The sequence below is a fragment of the Schistocerca cancellata genome, chromosome 9 (genome assembly GCF_023864275.1).
Source record: "Schistocerca cancellata isolate TAMUIC-IGC-003103 chromosome 9, iqSchCanc2.1, whole genome shotgun sequence".
Taxonomy (NCBI): domain Eukaryota; kingdom Metazoa; phylum Arthropoda; class Insecta; order Orthoptera; family Acrididae; genus Schistocerca; species Schistocerca cancellata.
In genome coordinates this window covers 488,206,575-488,224,466 of record NC_064634.1, presented here as the reverse complement: position 1 = coordinate 488,224,466, position 17,892 = coordinate 488,206,575, and positions in this window count along the sequence as shown.

Here is a 17,892-nt window from a genome sequence, read left to right as displayed (position 1 = left end):
TGGGCAGTTACGGTGCGTTTTGGGATTTGTCTCTTCACGAACATTTTTGACACATGTTGCCGTTAGAAGTCCATTGTAGAGTCAGCTGGTTATATTTTTAGTTACTCTTCCGCAAGTGACGGAGGAAAAGTCGAGAGAGCATATGTCAAAATGATTTGCGATCTGTAATCACTTTCCCTTGTGGAAACTGTTATGCCTTGTGGAAGTCTTGTGGAAACCACAGGCATCATCTGCGTCTCTCAGTATCTGAATTATGATAGGCTTTTTGAACAATCTCACCGCCTATTAGACATGTAAATATGCACTTCGGCTATTACAGTACGCGCGACTAATACAAGGTGTTCCGAAATTCCTGTTACAAACTTTTTGGATTTGTATAGGGGAGCGAGTATATAATACACTCCTGGAAATGGAAAAAAGAACACATTGACACCGGTGTGTCAGACCCACCATACTTGCTCCGGACACTGCGAGAGGGCTGTACAAGCAATGATCACACGCACGGCACAGCGGACACACCAGGAACCGCGGTGTTGGCCGTCGAATGGCGCTAGCTGCGCAGCATTTGTGCACCGCCGCCGTCAGTGTCAGCCAGTTTGCCGTGGCATACGGAGCTCCATCGCAGTCTTTAACACTGGTAGCATGCCGCGACAGCGTGGACGTGAACCGTATGTGCAGTTGACGGACTTTGAGCGAGGGCGTATAGTGGGCATGCGGGAGGCCGGGTGGACGTACCGCCGAATTGCTCAACACGTGGGGCGTGAGGTCTCCACAGTACATCGATGTTGTCGCCAGTGGTCGGCGGAAGGTGCACGTGCCCGTCGACCTGGGACCGGACCGCAGCGACGCACGGATGCACGCCAAGACCGTAGGATCCTACGCAGTGCCGGAGGGGACCGCAGCGCCACTTCCCAGCAAATTAGGGACACTGTTGCTCCTGGGGTATCGGCGAGGACCATTCGCAACCGTCTCCATGAAGCTGGGCTACGGTCCTGCACACCGTTAGGCCGTCTTCCGCTCACGCCCCAACATCGTGCAGCCCGCCTCCAGTGGTGTCGCGACAGGCGTGAATGGAGGGACGAATGGAGACGTGTCGTCTTCAGCGATGAGAGTCGCTTCTGCCTTGGTGCCAATGATGGTCGTATGCGTGTTTGGCGCCGTGCAGGTGAGCGCCACAATCAGGACTGCATACGACCGAGGCACACAGGGCCAACACCCGGCATCATGGTGTGGGGAGCGATCTCCTACACTGGCCGTACACCACTGGTGATCGTCGAGGGGACACTGAATAGTGCACGGTACATCCAAACCGTCATCGAACCCACCGTTCTACCATTCCTAGACCGGCAAGGGAACTTGCTGTTCCAACAGGACAATGCACGTCCGCATGTATCCCGTGCCACCCAACGTGCTCTAGAAGGTGTAAGTCAACTACCCTGGCCAGCAAGATCTCCGGATCTGTCCCCCATTGAGCATGTTTGGGACTGGATGAAGCGTCGTCTCACGCGGTCTGCACGTCCAGCACGAACGCTGGTCCAACTGAGGCGCCAGGTGGAAATGGCATGGCAAGCCGTTCCACAGGACTACATACAGCATCTCTACGATCGTCTCCATGGGAGAATAGCAGCCTGCATTGCTGCGAAAGGTGGATATACATTGTACTAGTGCCGACATTGTGCATGCTCTGTTGCCTGTGTCTATGTGCCTGTGGTTCTGTCAGTGTGATCATGTGATGTATCTGACCCCAGGAATGTGTCAATAAAGTTTCCCCTTCCTGGGACAATGAATTCACGGTGTTCTTATTTCAATTTCCAGGAGTATATTTTCAGTACTGAGCCGTGGAGCTCGTTACTGGCGCGCCAGTCTCTTGGATGTCCATTATCAATCCTTCGATGTTTCTTATCTTTGCTTGCCTTGTTGTTTCCCGCATTCGCGGGGCGAGTGGCAGTTGACGTTTGCTCGGGCTACCTGCCGAGACGCCGCGAGGTACGAGGTGGGAAGCAACCACGTATATGTGGAGCTGGTTGTACGCGGTCTGTCGGTTCAGGATGGAGGATATGTGTTGGCTGCCTGCCTGTCTGCTCTCCTGATTTTGCTCGCCGTGCCTCGCGACTGCCTAGCTTGGGTTGCTGCGTGGTGTATCCTACACGAGCCGTACCGGACGTTCAGCACAAGTTAAGCAGCCTTGTGTTTCTATTAAAGAAAATGAGCAAATTTATACGACTTTTTGTAACCAGTTTTGGTGGCCTCTTAAATGTGGTCTTAGCGTTTACACTGCCTTTGAGGAGAGCTAATTCATTTAAATTTAAATAGTTGGGGTTCCCTGTCCTTTATAATATTTTGGGGGTTTTATTTGAATTTTCTCTTTGGGGTTCCTTCCTTGTGCATGGTTAAATGTTTACTTGTATAGCGGGAAGTGACTCCCGCTTCTCACGGAGAAGGTGTTTGATGTTACTGCCGCCTCTGGCATTCGTCTTTTCAATTAAGTGTTGTCATCCCTTCGAGCGACCTGGTGTCACTCCTCGTTAATTAATGCTGATTTTTGTGTACTTAATTTTGAATTGACCATTTGAATTAATATTTTGGAGCGCAGTATAGCACTAAGGCAACCTCATTGTATACCACCTTGTGCCCCGGTCTAGTACCTTAATTTTCAGTGGCACGAGTTAGCTCCACTACCGGTTTTACTGATGTGCTCCCTTCAAAATCTTGTCTTGTATAAGTTTGCCCCAGGTGTGTCTGGGAACACAGAGATGAGCTTTAGTGTGACTTCAGTGCTACTCAGTTAACGGAATCTTCATTTTGGCTTGGCTTCCACTGAAGAGTTTGAGTGGAGCGTAGTATGTTTGATTTGTTATTCACTTAATTACTGTAACTTTGTTTATTGAATTGGGAGCAAGACATTTAAAGTCTGTTGGTATTAACTCCCCTAGTTGCTGGGTGTTGCTAATTCGTTCCAAATAGCCTACTACTTATTCAATGGCAAGGCTGTTGATTAGTTGGTTACTGTGAGTACAAATTCACGCTATTTGTTTGTTGCCGAAATTGTTAAAGTGTCTGTATAGTGATTCAATCACTAGCTACGTGTTTGAGCTGAATTGATATAAATCTTACATTGCCCCCTTAAAATTTGTTGCCAGTAGAAACATTTAAGAGAACTAAGTTTTGTCACTATTATGTTAACCTTTACTGGGGGCAATATTTCATCTAGTTAAATTTTGTCTTAAAATGTCTATTTCTTTGATGTAATAAACGAGTGATAAAAGAAAATGGCAAAGGGGCCTGGTCCTTCCTATTGTGTCCAGTTTGTAACACGTATCAAATACGAACCCATCTCAACGAACGCACCGTTTCCGTTCTACGACGATTGCTGTTCAAATGTTTAACTCATCCACTGAATTAGGATAGACGCAGTACAATTATTAGGTAAGAATTGGAACGGAAGCATAAAGAAAGACTCATTTATCACTTAAACATGTGTATTTATCTTGAAACGTCCCCTTAGAAAAATTATACATGACTGTGCTTAAACTGACACACAATATTTTTAGCGCAACGCAATCTGACTTTCAATAATCCCTACAAAAGAATGGCCCTGACTAACATTAACCTATACCTTTCACAAATCACTTACCTCAAAAAAATCTTCGTTACTCGAACTACTGCAATACAGCGAGCGCCACTACTGCCAGCTAAATAAAAGATTCAAACTACTGAAGGCACTAACTACTGATAGGCATAGTTAGCAAATGAAAGATTTTGATAGAGAACAAACAACGTATTTACCTTAATAGTGTTCAAAAGTCATAATATATATAGCAGTTCATGACATCCAGTCTTACAAATTTCAAAACTCCGCCATCTCTCTCCCCACATCCACCACTGCTGGCGGCTCACCTCCAACTGCGCAACGCTGCGTGCTGTTAACATCCAGCTGCCCAACACTACAATGGCAGACAACAATGCAAACTAGCCACAGACTGCACACAGCACAGCCAGTGATTTTCATACAGAGCGCTACGTGGCGTTACCAATAAAAAAACCTAAACAGCCTACTTACAATCTTAACACTGAAATATTACGTATTTACATTATCCCAAACGAAAGAAGAACCCAGCATATTGAACGTACTGAACAGTACTGATGCACTACAATAGCGTCTCGATGTGGCGATCATCGACGTTGTTAAAGACACTGTACCTAGGAAGCGTGTTCTGGTACACACTCTCCATCCCACCTGGTGTCTATTCAGTGTCTAGTGCAGCGGTCAGAACTCGTGTCGGCTGACCTCCCTCTGTCTCAACAGGAGTCTCGTAAATTAAAATCTGCAAACATTAAGCGACATCAGGTGATCGTCTGACCTCGTACACATCATCCTGTCTTGCATACCAACTCTGAGGCTTTTCTCTTCCCTCAGCAGAATTGGACGCGTTAAACATCTGAAATGAAACCGTTATAGAACGGAAACGGTACGTTTCAGGGCATGGATTCCTATTCAAAATATTATGTACTCACCTATCAAAGTCGTAGAAGTTCGTAACGGGAATTTCTGGATAGCCGAAAGTACGTTACGTAATTGTTCTGTACGTATGTACAAGTTATTGCCCCCAAAATTAACACACACAGTGGCGAAAAGCACTTTTAATTTTAACACTGTGAAAACAGCACAGCGCTAGACAAAATGAGATGGTACTGCACTTATGACCGCCCGTCACGAAGTCGCATCTTTAACAGTCTTATGACACTCAACAGAGGAAAGTCCACTGGACCTGACGGGATACCAATTCGATTCTACACAGAGTACGCGAAAGAACTTGCCCCCCTTCTAACAGCCGTGTACCGCAAGTCTCTAGAGGAACGGAAGGTTCCAAATGATTGGAAAAGAGCACAGGTCGTCCCAGTCTTCAAGAAGGGTCGTCGAGCAGATGCGCAAAACTATAGACCTATATCTCTGACGTCGATCTGTTGTAGAATTTTAGAACATGTTTTTTGCTCGCGTATCATGTCGTTTTTGGAAACCCAGAATCTACTCTGTAGGAATCAACATGGATTCCGGAAACAGCTATTGTGTGAGACCCAACTCGCTTTATTTGTTCATGAGACCCAGAAAATATTAGATACAGGCTCCCAGGTAGATGCTATTTTTCTTGGCTTCCGGAAGGCGTTCGATACAGTTCCGCACTGTCGCCTGATAAACAAAGTAAGAGCCTACGGAATATCAGACCAGCTGTGTGTCTGAGTTGAAGAGTTTTTAGCAAACAGAACACAGCGTGTTGTTATCAATGGAGATAAGTCTACAGACGTTAAAGTAACTTCTGGCGTGCCACAGGGAAGTGTTATGGGACCATTGCTTTTCACAATACATGTAAATGACCTAGTAGATAGTGTCGGAAGTTCCATGCGGCTTTTCGCGGATGATGTTGTAGTATACAGATAAGTTGCAGCATTAGAAAATTGCAGCGAAATGCAGGAAGATCTGCAGCGGATAGGCAATTGGTGCAGGGAGTGGCAACTGACCCTTAACATAGACAAATGTAATGTATTGCGAATACATAGAAAGGAGGATTCTTTATTATATGATTATATGATAGCGGAACAAACACTGGTAGCAGTTACTTCTGTAAAATATCTGGGAGTATGCGTGCGGAACGATTTGAAGTGGAATGATCATATAAAATTAATTGTTGGTAAGGCGAGTACCAGGTTGAGATTCATTGGGAGAGTCCTTAGAAAATGTAGTCCATCAACAAAGGAGGTGGCTTACAAAACACTCGTTCGACCTATACTTGAGTACTGCTCATCAGTGTGGGATCCGTACCAGATCGGGTTGACGGGGGAGATAGAGAAGATCCAAAGAAGAGCGGCGCGTTTCGTCACAGGGTTATTTGGTAACCGTGATAGCGTTACGGAGATGTTTAACAAACTCAAGTGGCAGACTCTGCAAGAGAGGCGCTCTGCATCGCGGTGTAGCTTGCTCGCCAGGTTTCGAGAGGGTGCGTTTCTGGATGAGGTTTCGAATATATTGCTTCCCCCTACTTATACCTCCCGAGGAGATCACGAATGTAAAATTAGAGAGATCAGAGCGCTCAGACAGTCGTTCTTCCCGCGAACCATACGCGACTGGAACAGGAAAGGGAGGTAATGACAGTGGCACGTAAAGTGCCCTCCGCCACACACCGTTGGGTGGCTTTCGGAGTATAAATGTAGATGTAGATGTAGACACTGCGTACATGAGCCAGCAAGATCAAATTAAACGCATTCACTCACGCTGTCGCATAAGCATATCAACTCGCCTACGCCTGTCCAATGGTACAAAATAATCACTGTTACACAGTGAAGTAAATCGCCGATCATGGAAGTCCAAATTTGCTGTGATACAAACACTCATAAAGCTGTTCTATGCAATGTAATACAGAGCAGTTTGGCATTTTAAATAGTCATTTTCACATTCTTTTATAGTACCGGTAATAATATTCCAGATTAAATATTAATAGTTCCCAATTTGTAAGTAAGCTTGAAATTGACCATCAACACAGAGAACATAGATTGTTAATCGGGACTAAATTAAATGTCGTGTGTACGATTTTTTCGAGACGGCTGATATGCACACATTCTTTCAGAAACGTTTTACGTGAGAGATGAGGCTGGTACAGTTTACAGTTGTGAACGAGGCTCTAGATGTAGCAGCAGCAAAGTCAACGTGCTACCTGACACGCGTGATGAGGCAGCCGTATTCCGCGTCGGTCGTTTCTCACGTGAGCAGAGCCGCGCACGCGTAATGTGCAGCGTGCCTCGTGCTCACTCCGTATTTTCTCGTCGTCTTCGTAACGAATTTTATCTCTCCACCAGCACTCACTGTGCAGTATAGCATCCCCTTGTAGTTTCAAATATTGTCGGCCTGCCGGTCTAGTCCGACACTGAAACCGAAAGGTCGTTTAATCGAAACCGGTTTGAACCGGGGAGTATTTCAGTCTACCTTCAACCTAGCCTTCGCGGCTAAATGATGTGAAGATTCTCCAGAAACGACACGTGGTCCGGATTCCACGTAAAACAGTACGAGGTGCATTCACGTTCTAAGGCCTCAGATTTTTTTTCTCCGGACTGGAGAGAGATAGAAACATGCGCATTGTTTTAAAATGAGGTCGCGTTCATTGTCAATACGTCCCAGAGATGGAAGCACCGTACGACAGATGGAATTTTACCGCCAGCGGCGAGAATGAGAACTGTTTTAAATACTTAAAATGGCGAAGTTTTCGTTACTTGAACAGCGTGCAATCATTCGTTTTCTGAATTTGCGTGTTGTGAAACCAATTGAAATTCATCGACAGTTGAAGGAGACATGTGGTGATGGAGTTATGGATGTGTCGAAAGTGCGTTCGTGGGTGCGACAGTTTAATGAATGCAGAACATCGTGTGACAACAAACCGAAACAACCTCGGGCTCGCACAAGCCGGTCTGATGACATGATCGAGAAAGTGGAGAGAATTGTTTTGGGGGATCGCCGAATGACTGTTGAACAGATCGCCTCCAGAGTTGGCATTTCTGTGCGTTCTGTGCACACAATCATGCATGACGACCTGAAAATGCGAAAAGTGTCATCCAGATGGATGCCACAAATGCTGACGGACGACCACATGGCTGCCTGTGTGGCATGTTGCCAAGCAATGTTGACGCGCAACGACAGCATGAATGGGACTTTCTTTTCGTCGGTTGTGCCAATGGATGAGACATGGATGCCATTTTTCAATCCAGAAACAAAGCGCCAGTCAGCTCAATGGAAGCACACATATTCACCGCCACCAAAAAAATTTCGGGTAACCGCCAGTGCTGAAAAAATGATGGTGTCCATGTTCTGGGACAGCGAGGGCGTAATCCTTACCCATTGCGTTCCAAAGGGCACTACGGTAACAGCTGCATGCTACGAAAATGTTTTGAAGAACAAATTCCTTCCTGCACTGCAACAAAAACGTCCGAGAAGGGCTGCGCGTGTGCTGTTTCACCAAGACAATGCACCCGTACATCGAGTTAACGTTACGCAACAGTTTCTTCGTGATAACAACTTTGAAGTGATTCCTCATGCTCCCTACTCACTTGACCTGGCTCCTAGTGACTTTTGGCTTTTTCCAACAATGAAAGACACTCTCCGTGGCCGCACATTCACCAGCCGTGCTGCTATTCCTCAGCGATTTTCCAGTGGTTAAAACAGACTCCTAAAGAAGCCTTCGCCGCTGCCATGGAATCATGGCGTCAGCGTTGTGAGAAATGTGTACGTCTGCAGGGTGATTACGTCGAGAAGTAACGCCAGTTTCATCGATTTAGGATGAGTAGTTAATTACAAATAAAATCGGAGGCCTTAGAACTTGAATGCACCTCATAGATAACCTTCCCCTGTACGATTTGTGCGAAAGGTTAGGGCCCTTCAGTTTGCACAAGTGGCATCCGTTTGGCCACCAAGGATTATTAATAATTTTCTTTAAATGTGGATGAGAACTGTACTGTACGGTGTCTTATACAACAGAGACAACAACTATCTGTTCTCTCGTTTTGCATTTAGAATATTTGATGTCTTATGTCGCATGCAGTGAGGTGCCTCGCTTAGTAACAGCCCCTTTGAATGACTCAACTTTGAGCATTATTGTTGTAAGTATAGAAAGAAGTTACAAAAGCAGTTGATATGGCTCTGCTATTACTGCAATGATTATTTTTATTTCTTTATTCTTTTTATTTCTGATTTTATTATTACCGATTTATGTTCGTGCTAAGCTTCTGTCATAAAAGATGCATCGTTATCAGGTATCGTCATCTCATACAATTTCGTAGATGTTGCAAAACCAGAGAAATTTTGCAGGTAACATGTGAATGAATCTGCTGTTCTCTTAGTTGCTTTGAGGTCATTCACGTTCTCTCAAAATGATGGTGATACTTTAGTTTCTAAAACAACAAACGACTCCAAAGCGAGTATTTTACGAAATGTCATTAGACCGCATCATTTCATAGATCTAGTGTAACCATGGAAAACGTACGGATCTTTATTTCATTTCTTAATTCTACTGCTTCATGAACAGAAGACATGATATAATAAATTTACTGAAGTAATGTAGGGCTACACGGGTATGAAGAAAAATGCCTTGGGCTGATACAAAATTTTAGACACAGATTATCCAGGTACTGATAAGAAGAGGCAGATAAGCTCTTTTCATATATATTAGTGGTGGTTCCTGTCAGAAAAGAGAAATGAAGAGACTTCTGTTGCAAGGTGTATAATCCCAAACGCTGAGTTCAGCGTAAACATAAGCATTTTTTTTAATTAGTCTCGTGAGTACAACGGTGTTAAGGGTCTTAAATAAGATCCTCTGGAACAACTATGTTAACTATTCTGGGACTCTAGATTAGCATCGGACTGCATAAAAAATGTTCCGACGCTAAGGCATCACTAACGCAACTTGGGTAATCAATGTCCTGGCGCGGTAAAGCTACAAACACGCCAGTTCACAATGGATAAATTGCAACGACTGACTGTATGACGTTGCCATATTAGCTTCAACTCGTGTCGGTATGTGGAGCCTCTTGTACTCACGGTAGATCGTTTCTCCCCATCTGTGCCGCCTACACGTCGATCGTCTGGGCGCCCCGTCCCCAGGAAGCCGATGCTGGGCGGCGCCTCAGAGCTGTGTAATGCAACAGGCTTCGACACACAGATTAATAAAAGAAGTCTGTTTCCCTTTCGCTCTGCTCCCACCACTCAGCAACGATTTAATATATAGCACGTTAAACTAATACTTCAGGAGAGCAATCAAAATTGTAATTAACTGAACCGTTACATATTCGAGGGAGAGATCTAAACTAGGGATATATGATGACTATCGGTATTTACGCAGTAAGGATGTTGGGAGTTAACCTCGATTTTTCAATATACATAACGAAGTCTCTGAAATATCGGTTTTAAAAATACAAAAGACCGTGGGACTTGTTCCCACCACCAATCGTCATTTAAACGGATATTTTTAAGAACATGACTCATAGGGACAGCAGTGCAGTGGTTAGACGCTTAGAATTAACACGACGAAAAAAAATCATACATCGGCTTCATGCTCGATTTGGTACAAAAAAAGTTACTGAAATTACTTACAAACTGCTGGAGTTGATTGTTGCAGTGGTTCAAATGGCTCTGAGCACTATGGGACTTGACATCTATGGTCATCAGTCCCCTAGAATTTAGAACTACTTAAACCTAACTAACCTATGGACATCACACAACACCTAGTCATCACGAGGCAGAGAAAATCCCTGACCCCGCTGGGAATCGAACCCGGGAACCCGGGCGTGGGAAGCGAGAACGCTACCGCACGACCACGAGCTGCGGATCTGTTGCAGTGGAAAAGATTGTAACGTGGTTTAAAGGAAGTGTAACAGCAAGTGATGAGCAAACAAAAGAATCAGAGTTCAAGCTAATTCAAGAAGTGGGCACTAAAAGGAATTCAACTTTCTATATGATAGGAAGATTTTACGAGCTGCTTCTAATGACCAATAACGTTATCAGTTACCTTGCTAGAGCTCATCTTATGCTAGCAGCCGCCGATATTGTAGATGGCTGAGGCATTCTGCTGCCTGCAAAAGTGGCCACTTATGATTTTGAATAGAAATGTGCGTTCCAAGCAGTGAACTAGATATTCGATATCAAAATATCTGACATGCAACCAATAGAGGAAGGGTTCTGAAGTGATCACACTAAAGTTAATTTTCACCAAATCATGGCTACTGATAGGAGCTTACCGTTTACGTAATTTGAATCTACATATTATGAGATACCACACTAAATATTTACGTAGTGGCCACTTTTGCAAACCTAGCGGCACAAGTTGACCAGCGCGGACATACGAGTACACACTTCCCAAGCGGACAGCAAGCGTCTTTCGGCCGAAGTAACGCCACAGGCTACGCGTCTTCCTTTAAGAAAAACACTTTGCTGTTCTTGGACCGAAATGTCTATTGTTTCATCCACATTATAAAAATGTAATGAGACGACGAAACTGTTTTTTCGAACTGTTTTAAAAGTATCAAAAAACTTGTTTACATTGACCTTTTCGAAAGCGTCTCCTTCAGCCATCGACGTAGTCTTCGTAAGAAAAATATTAGGGTGCTGTTCTTGTCTTCCATCTCCTATTCTTTGTTAAAATTACACGCTATTTTCTCCCACTCCGGTTTCCGGATACACTTCCTGGGTATCTTGATGCCCTGACATCAACATCAAATGGCAGAAGCAGACAGTTTTAGTCGGACTTTTGTATTAGGCCAAATACGAGGGTTGGAACTTAAATAGTGGCAACTATTTATTCACAACCGAGAAAAAAGAGTTACAGTTTTGCACCTGTTACTGTCCTTCAAAGTAGTCACCAGCGTTGTGTAAAACCCGTTGCCAGCGATGTGGAAGGCGTAGTATACAGTTAGCAGAGCCTGTTCTGTTGATGGTGTGAGTGGAGCGGTCCACTGCCTGTCGAATCTCTGGAACAGTTCTGAAGCGAATGCCACGAAGTGGTTCCTTCATCTTCGGAATCAAATCAAAGTCACAAGAACTCAAGTCCAGGGAGTATGGCGGATGGCACAGTACTTCCCAGTCCCATCGACCGAAGAGAGCAGCCACAGCTTGCGCTGTATGCGCCCGCGCATTGTCGTGCAAAATGATGGGTGGGTTGCGCAGAAAGTGTGGCCGCTCTTTCGCAAAGTTGGTCGCAGGTGATGTTCCAAAAACGAACAGCAGTACTGTTCATTGAGAGTCTGCCGTGGAGGAACATAATGCGTTAGGATAACCCCATCACAGTCGAACACAGGAATCACCATAACCTTAGACCGCTCCATTCGCACCACCAACAGAACAGTCTCTGATAACGGTATACTACGCCTTCCACATAGCTGGCAACGGGTTCTACACAACGCTGGTGACTACTTTGAAGGACAGTAACAGGTACAAACACATAAATCTTTTGTATCGGTTGTGAATAAATAGTTGCCACTAAGTTCCAACCCTCGTATATAACAACAGACATAGATTTAAATGATTTAAATAATTCAAATCATCACTAATGCATAGACTGACGGATGATGTCTTTGTTCATAAAAGGATTTAGAAGTACTTCTCTAGTATTATGTACGACACAGGTGTTGGATAGAAATAGGGGAACTCCAACGATAGTACTCCAAACATAGTACACGCCTAAAACACTGTAGGAAACCCGTTGGCATTCACAGGAGTTTCCTGTCGTGTTGGAATGGACACATGTAATTCCTGTGTGCTTTTCAAGGGAACCTTATACCATTCTTCCTGCAAAATAGTGGCAACTTCAGGTAACGATGATGGAGGTGAATAGCGATCACCTACTTTTCTGTCCAAAGTAGACTACAAAGGCTCAATAATACTTAGATCTGGTGACTGTGGTCGCCAGAGAGAATGCTACAACTCACCCTGCTGCTCACAAAAACCAGTCCTGGACGATACTTGCTGTGCGAGCAGGGGCGTTGTCGTCTTGGGACACAGCACCACCATTGTGAAACAAACATTGTACCGTGGGATGGAACTGTTCACCCAGAAAGGTCACGTGACCCTTGACAGTGGTCAAATACAACGGCACAACCTGCAGGCTTGCATAGCATCTGCATGTATGTACAGGGTGTTTCAAAAATGACCGGTATATTTGAAACGGCAATAAAAACTAAACGAGCAGCGATAGAAATACACCGTTTGTTCCAATATGCTTGGGACAACAGTACATTTTCAGGCGGACAAACTTCCGAAATTACAGTAGTTACAATTTTCAACAACAGATGGCGCTGCAAGTGATGTGAAAGATATAGAAGACAACGCAGTCTGTGGGTGCGCCATTCTGTACGTCGTCTTTCTGCTGTAAGCGTGTGCTGTTCACAACATGCAAGTGTGCTGTAGACAACATGGTTTATTCCTTAGAACAGAGGATTTTTCTGGTGTTGGAATTCCACCACCTAGAACACAGTGTTGTTGCAACAAGACGAAGTTTTCAACGGAGGTTTAATGTAACCAAAGGACCGAAAAGCGATACAATAAAGGATCTGTTTGAAAAATTTCAACAGACTGGGAACGTGACGGATGAACGTGCTGGAAAGGTAGGGCGACGGCGTGTGGCAACCACAGAGGGCAACGCGCAGCTAGTGCAGCAGGTGATCCAACAGCGGCCTCGGGTTTCCGTTCGCCGTGTTGCAGCTGCGGTCCAAATGACGCCAACGTCCACGTATCGTCTCATGCGCCAGAGTTTACACCTCTATCCATACAAAATTCAAACGCGGCAACCCCTCAGCGCCGCTACCATTGCTGCACGAGAGACATTCGCTAACGATATAGTGCACAGGATTGATGACGGCGATATGCATGTGGGCAGCATTTGGTTTACTGACGAAGAGACCTCACCTCGACGGCTTCGTCAATAAACAGAACTGGCGCATATGGGGAACCGAAAAGCCCCATGTTACAGTCCCATCGTCCCTGCATCCTCAAAAAGTACTGGTCTGGGCCGCCATTTCTTCCAAAGGAGTCATTGGCCCATTTTTAAGATCCAAAACGATTACTGCATCACGCTATCTGGACATTCTTCGTGAATTTGTGGCGGTACAAACTGCCTCAGACGACACTGCGAACACCTCGTGGTTTATGCAAGACGGTGCCCGGCCACATCGCACGGCCGACGTCTTTAATTTCCTGAATGAATATTTCGATGATCGTGTGATTGCTTTGGGCTATCCGAAACATACAGGAGGCGGCGTGGATTGGCCTCCCTATTCGCCAGACATGAACCCCTGTGACTTCTTTCTGTGGGGACACTTGAAAGACCAGGTGTACCGCCAGAATCCAGAAACAATTGAACAGCTGAAGCAGTACATCTCATCTGCATGTGAAGCCATTCCGCCAGACACGTTGTCAAAGGTTTCGGGTAATTTCATTCAGAGACTACGCCATATTATTGCTACGCATGGTGGATATGTGGAAAATATCGTACTATAGAGTTTCCCAAACCGCAGCGCCATCTGTTGTTGAAAATTGTAAGTACTGTAATTTCGAAAGTTTGTCCGCCTGAAAATGTACTGTTGTCCCAAGTATATTGCAACAAACGGTGTATTTCTATCGCTGCTGGTTTAGTTTTTATTGCCGTTTCAAATATACCGGTCATTTTTGAAACACCCTGTATGTACAAGCATGCGTTTGTAGCTGTGGTTGCACATTTTTGTCCAACCTCTGTTTATGAACAGTAACAAAGTCTCATTGGGGTAAAGAGATTAAAAATGACTTGCTCGGATAAGTAACCATCTAGTCTACTTCTCCGGACGTGAGGTGTGGTCACTTTTGCCGGTCGGCACCATGTCGGCGTTAGTGGTTAGGAACCTAACAAACCGAGAAAAAAAAACAAATGAACTACGTACGTAAGTCAAACAACGTTGCTCATACACTGATATCGTAACAAAAGCATTAATCCATTTCAGAGTGAGATAACGAGAACGATATAAACGATTTACTCAACATCAGACGACTGAAAACCAGAAAACCTTTTACTAAGCAATAACGGGACTAGCTTCTTGTGTCAAATTCACTGCCAACACTGACAACACCAGGCAGCGGCACTGTTCGGGGCAAAAAATATGCAATGGTCGTTTTTCTCGGCCTGATCACCTTACAGGCTGTTGGAGAGAATCTGAAAGGCAAAATCATAATATAAATGAAAAGTGCCTGCTACTAACTGAATAACTTAAACCATATCAACGTTTTTGGATCCCAGATTCATGAACATTCGCTTCTAGGTGCTTTAGCACGTTCGAAGGCAATCATAACTATTCAGATATTTTGATCGCAGTTGTAGAAACGAGTGCCAGTGAGGACTGCCTACACGTTGATACATTATAGTAATACGGAGAGAACAAATTACATTTGTGAACAGAATATTATAAAGAAGGACGAGAAATGAATAATTTGCGAACTGGAACAGAAATGAAATTACGATCACAGTTCAGTTATTATCTGAAACATCACCTTCTAGATCCCAAACAAGATCTTTTAAGAATATGCAATCACATCATCACCACTACTTGTCGAAAGCTACAAAAAAGGGACTTAAAAATTTGTGCTCAGTAGCTACACTTCCGTTTTTGAAAGACTGTTCTCAGTAGCAGGATACGTTCTCCATCAACAACGCAACAAGCTGACGGGCAGACTTCCCTGAAAAATGTTGTTTTTACAGTATGTATAAAAGAAGTTATGGGATGCGTAATTTTAATTATTCACTGATTAACAAATACGGTGTTAGACCTTGCCGTACAGCGTAACGCGCATTGCGCTACTTACGGGTCAAGGAGCTTAGCCATACCCGGATGGACTCCGTGCGGCGACTTAACGACAGTGATCTGGTACCTACGCCAGAGAGCCTAATGAGGGTTTTAGGCGGTTTTTCACGCTCATTTAGGACAAATACTGGGTTATTAAAATACGACAACACACAGAACAAAGTTAACACGATTCACAGGCAAACGTACCTGCCTTCGGTTTACCTTGACGACTGTGGCGCCGGAAAGAGCGCTCGGACACAAAAGTTAAATAGTAGAAACAAAATTTACCAAATTCCGGATAAACTTTAGGGAAAAGAGAACAATCGAATAGTGAGTATGATATTACATTATTTGTGTGTCGCGTTTTACGCAGTTCTATAGATTCTTGCTTCAAGAAAGAAATTTCCGATTTTTGCTGTAGGGGGACACTGAAATACCACAATGATGACCGATGAAAATTTGTTCCTGACCGGGATTCGAACCCGAATTTCCCGCCTTACGCGAGCAGTCGCCTCAGCTGCTTCGTTTATCCGAGCACGGCTTCCGTCCGCCACAAACCTCCATGTGTCGCGCAGTACAGAGCAGCGTCCCGTATCCATTACTCTTCGCTCGCAGCCCTACCTTACTCTCGCCCAGTGGTCGAACATCATTGCGCATCTGCACTGCCGGCCGCTGTGGCAGAAGCGGTTCTAGGCGCTTCAGTTCGGAACTGCGCTGGTGCTACGGTCGCAGGCTCGAATCCTGCCTCGGGCATGGATGTGTGTGATGTCCTTAGGTTAGTTGGGTTTAAGTAGTTCTAAGTTCTGGGCGACTGATGACCTCAGATGCTAAGTCCCATAGTGCATAGAGCCATTCGAACCATTTTTGAGCATCTGCACTGAAAGATCGATATGGCGTCAGGCGCATGTACTATGTAGGTATGGTGTCTGTTCTTCCGGTTATAACCATACCTACATACTGCCAATTAAAATTACTACACCAAGAAGAAATGCAAATGATAAACGGGTATTCATTGGACAAATATATTATACTACACCTGACATGTGATTACATTTTCACGCAATTTGGGTGCATAGATCCTGAGAAATCAATACCCAGAACAACCACCTCTGGCCGTAATAACGGCCTTGATACTCCTGGACATTGAGTCAAAAAGAGCTTGGATGGCGTGTTCAGGTACAGCTGCCCATGCAGCCTCAACACGATACCACTGTTCATCAAGAGTAGTGACTGGCGTATTGTGACGAGCCAGTTGCTCGGCCACCATTGACCAGACGTTTTCAATTGGTGAGAGATCTGGAGAATGTGCTAGCCAGGGCTACGGGCCTTTCTGTATCCAGAAAGGCACGTACAGGACCTGCAATATGCGGTCGTGCATTATCCTGCTGAAATGTAGGGTTTCGCAGGGATCGAATGAAGGGTAGAGCCACGAGTCGTAACACATCTGAAATGTAACGTCCACTGTTCAAAGTGCCGTCATTGCGAACAAGAGGTGACCAGGACGTGTAACTAATGGCACCCCATACCATCACGTCGGGTGATACGCCAGTATGGCGATGACGAATACACGCTTCCAATGTGCGTTCACAGCGATGTCGCCAAACACGGGTCGACCTTCATGATGCTGTAAACAGAATCTAGATTTATCCGAACAATGACGTTTTGCCATTCTTTTGTCGTTGAGTACAACATCGCAGGCCCTCCTGTCTGTGATGCAGCCTCAAGGGTAACCGCAGCCATGGACTTCGAACTGATAGTCCATGCTGCTGCAAACGTTGTCGAACTGTTCGTGCAGATGGTTGTTGACTTGTAAACGTCCCCATCTGTTGAATCAGGGATCGAGACGTGGCTGCACGATTCGTTACAGCCACGTGGATAAGATGCCTGTCGTCTCGACTGCTAGTGATACGAGGCCGTTGGGATCCAGCACGGCGTTCCGTATTATCCTCCTGAACCCACCGATTCCATATTCTGCTAACAGTCATTGGATCTCGACCAACGCGAGCAGCAATGTCGCGATACGATAAACCGCAATCGTGATAGGCTACAATCCGACCTTTTTCAAAGTCGGAAACATGATGGTACGCATTTCTCCTCCTTACACACATCACAACAACGTTTCACGAGGCAACGCCGGTGAACTGCTGTTTGTGATGAGGAATCGGTTGGAAACTTTCCTCATGTCAGCACGTTGTAGGTAACGCGACTGGGGCCAACTTTATGTGAATCCTCTAAAAAGTTAATCATTTGCATATCACAGCAACTTCTTCCTGTCGGTTAAATTTTGCGTCTGTTGCACATCATTTTCGTGTGTAGCAATTTTAACGGCCAGTAGTGTATAAAGTCATGGTGTAATAGCGATATTTTGGGGTAATTCGAACACAATATTTAGACACTGATTATAAAACTGAAACCACCATTGACTGTTTACCATCAGCCATCCCTATTCTGAACTGCCTTCGATGGTGGTGTGCGCTAAGTGACGCAGTCTTACGCAATGCCGTGACTCAGCTTTCCACGCGAGCGACGGAGATGGAAAGCAGGAGGCGTCCA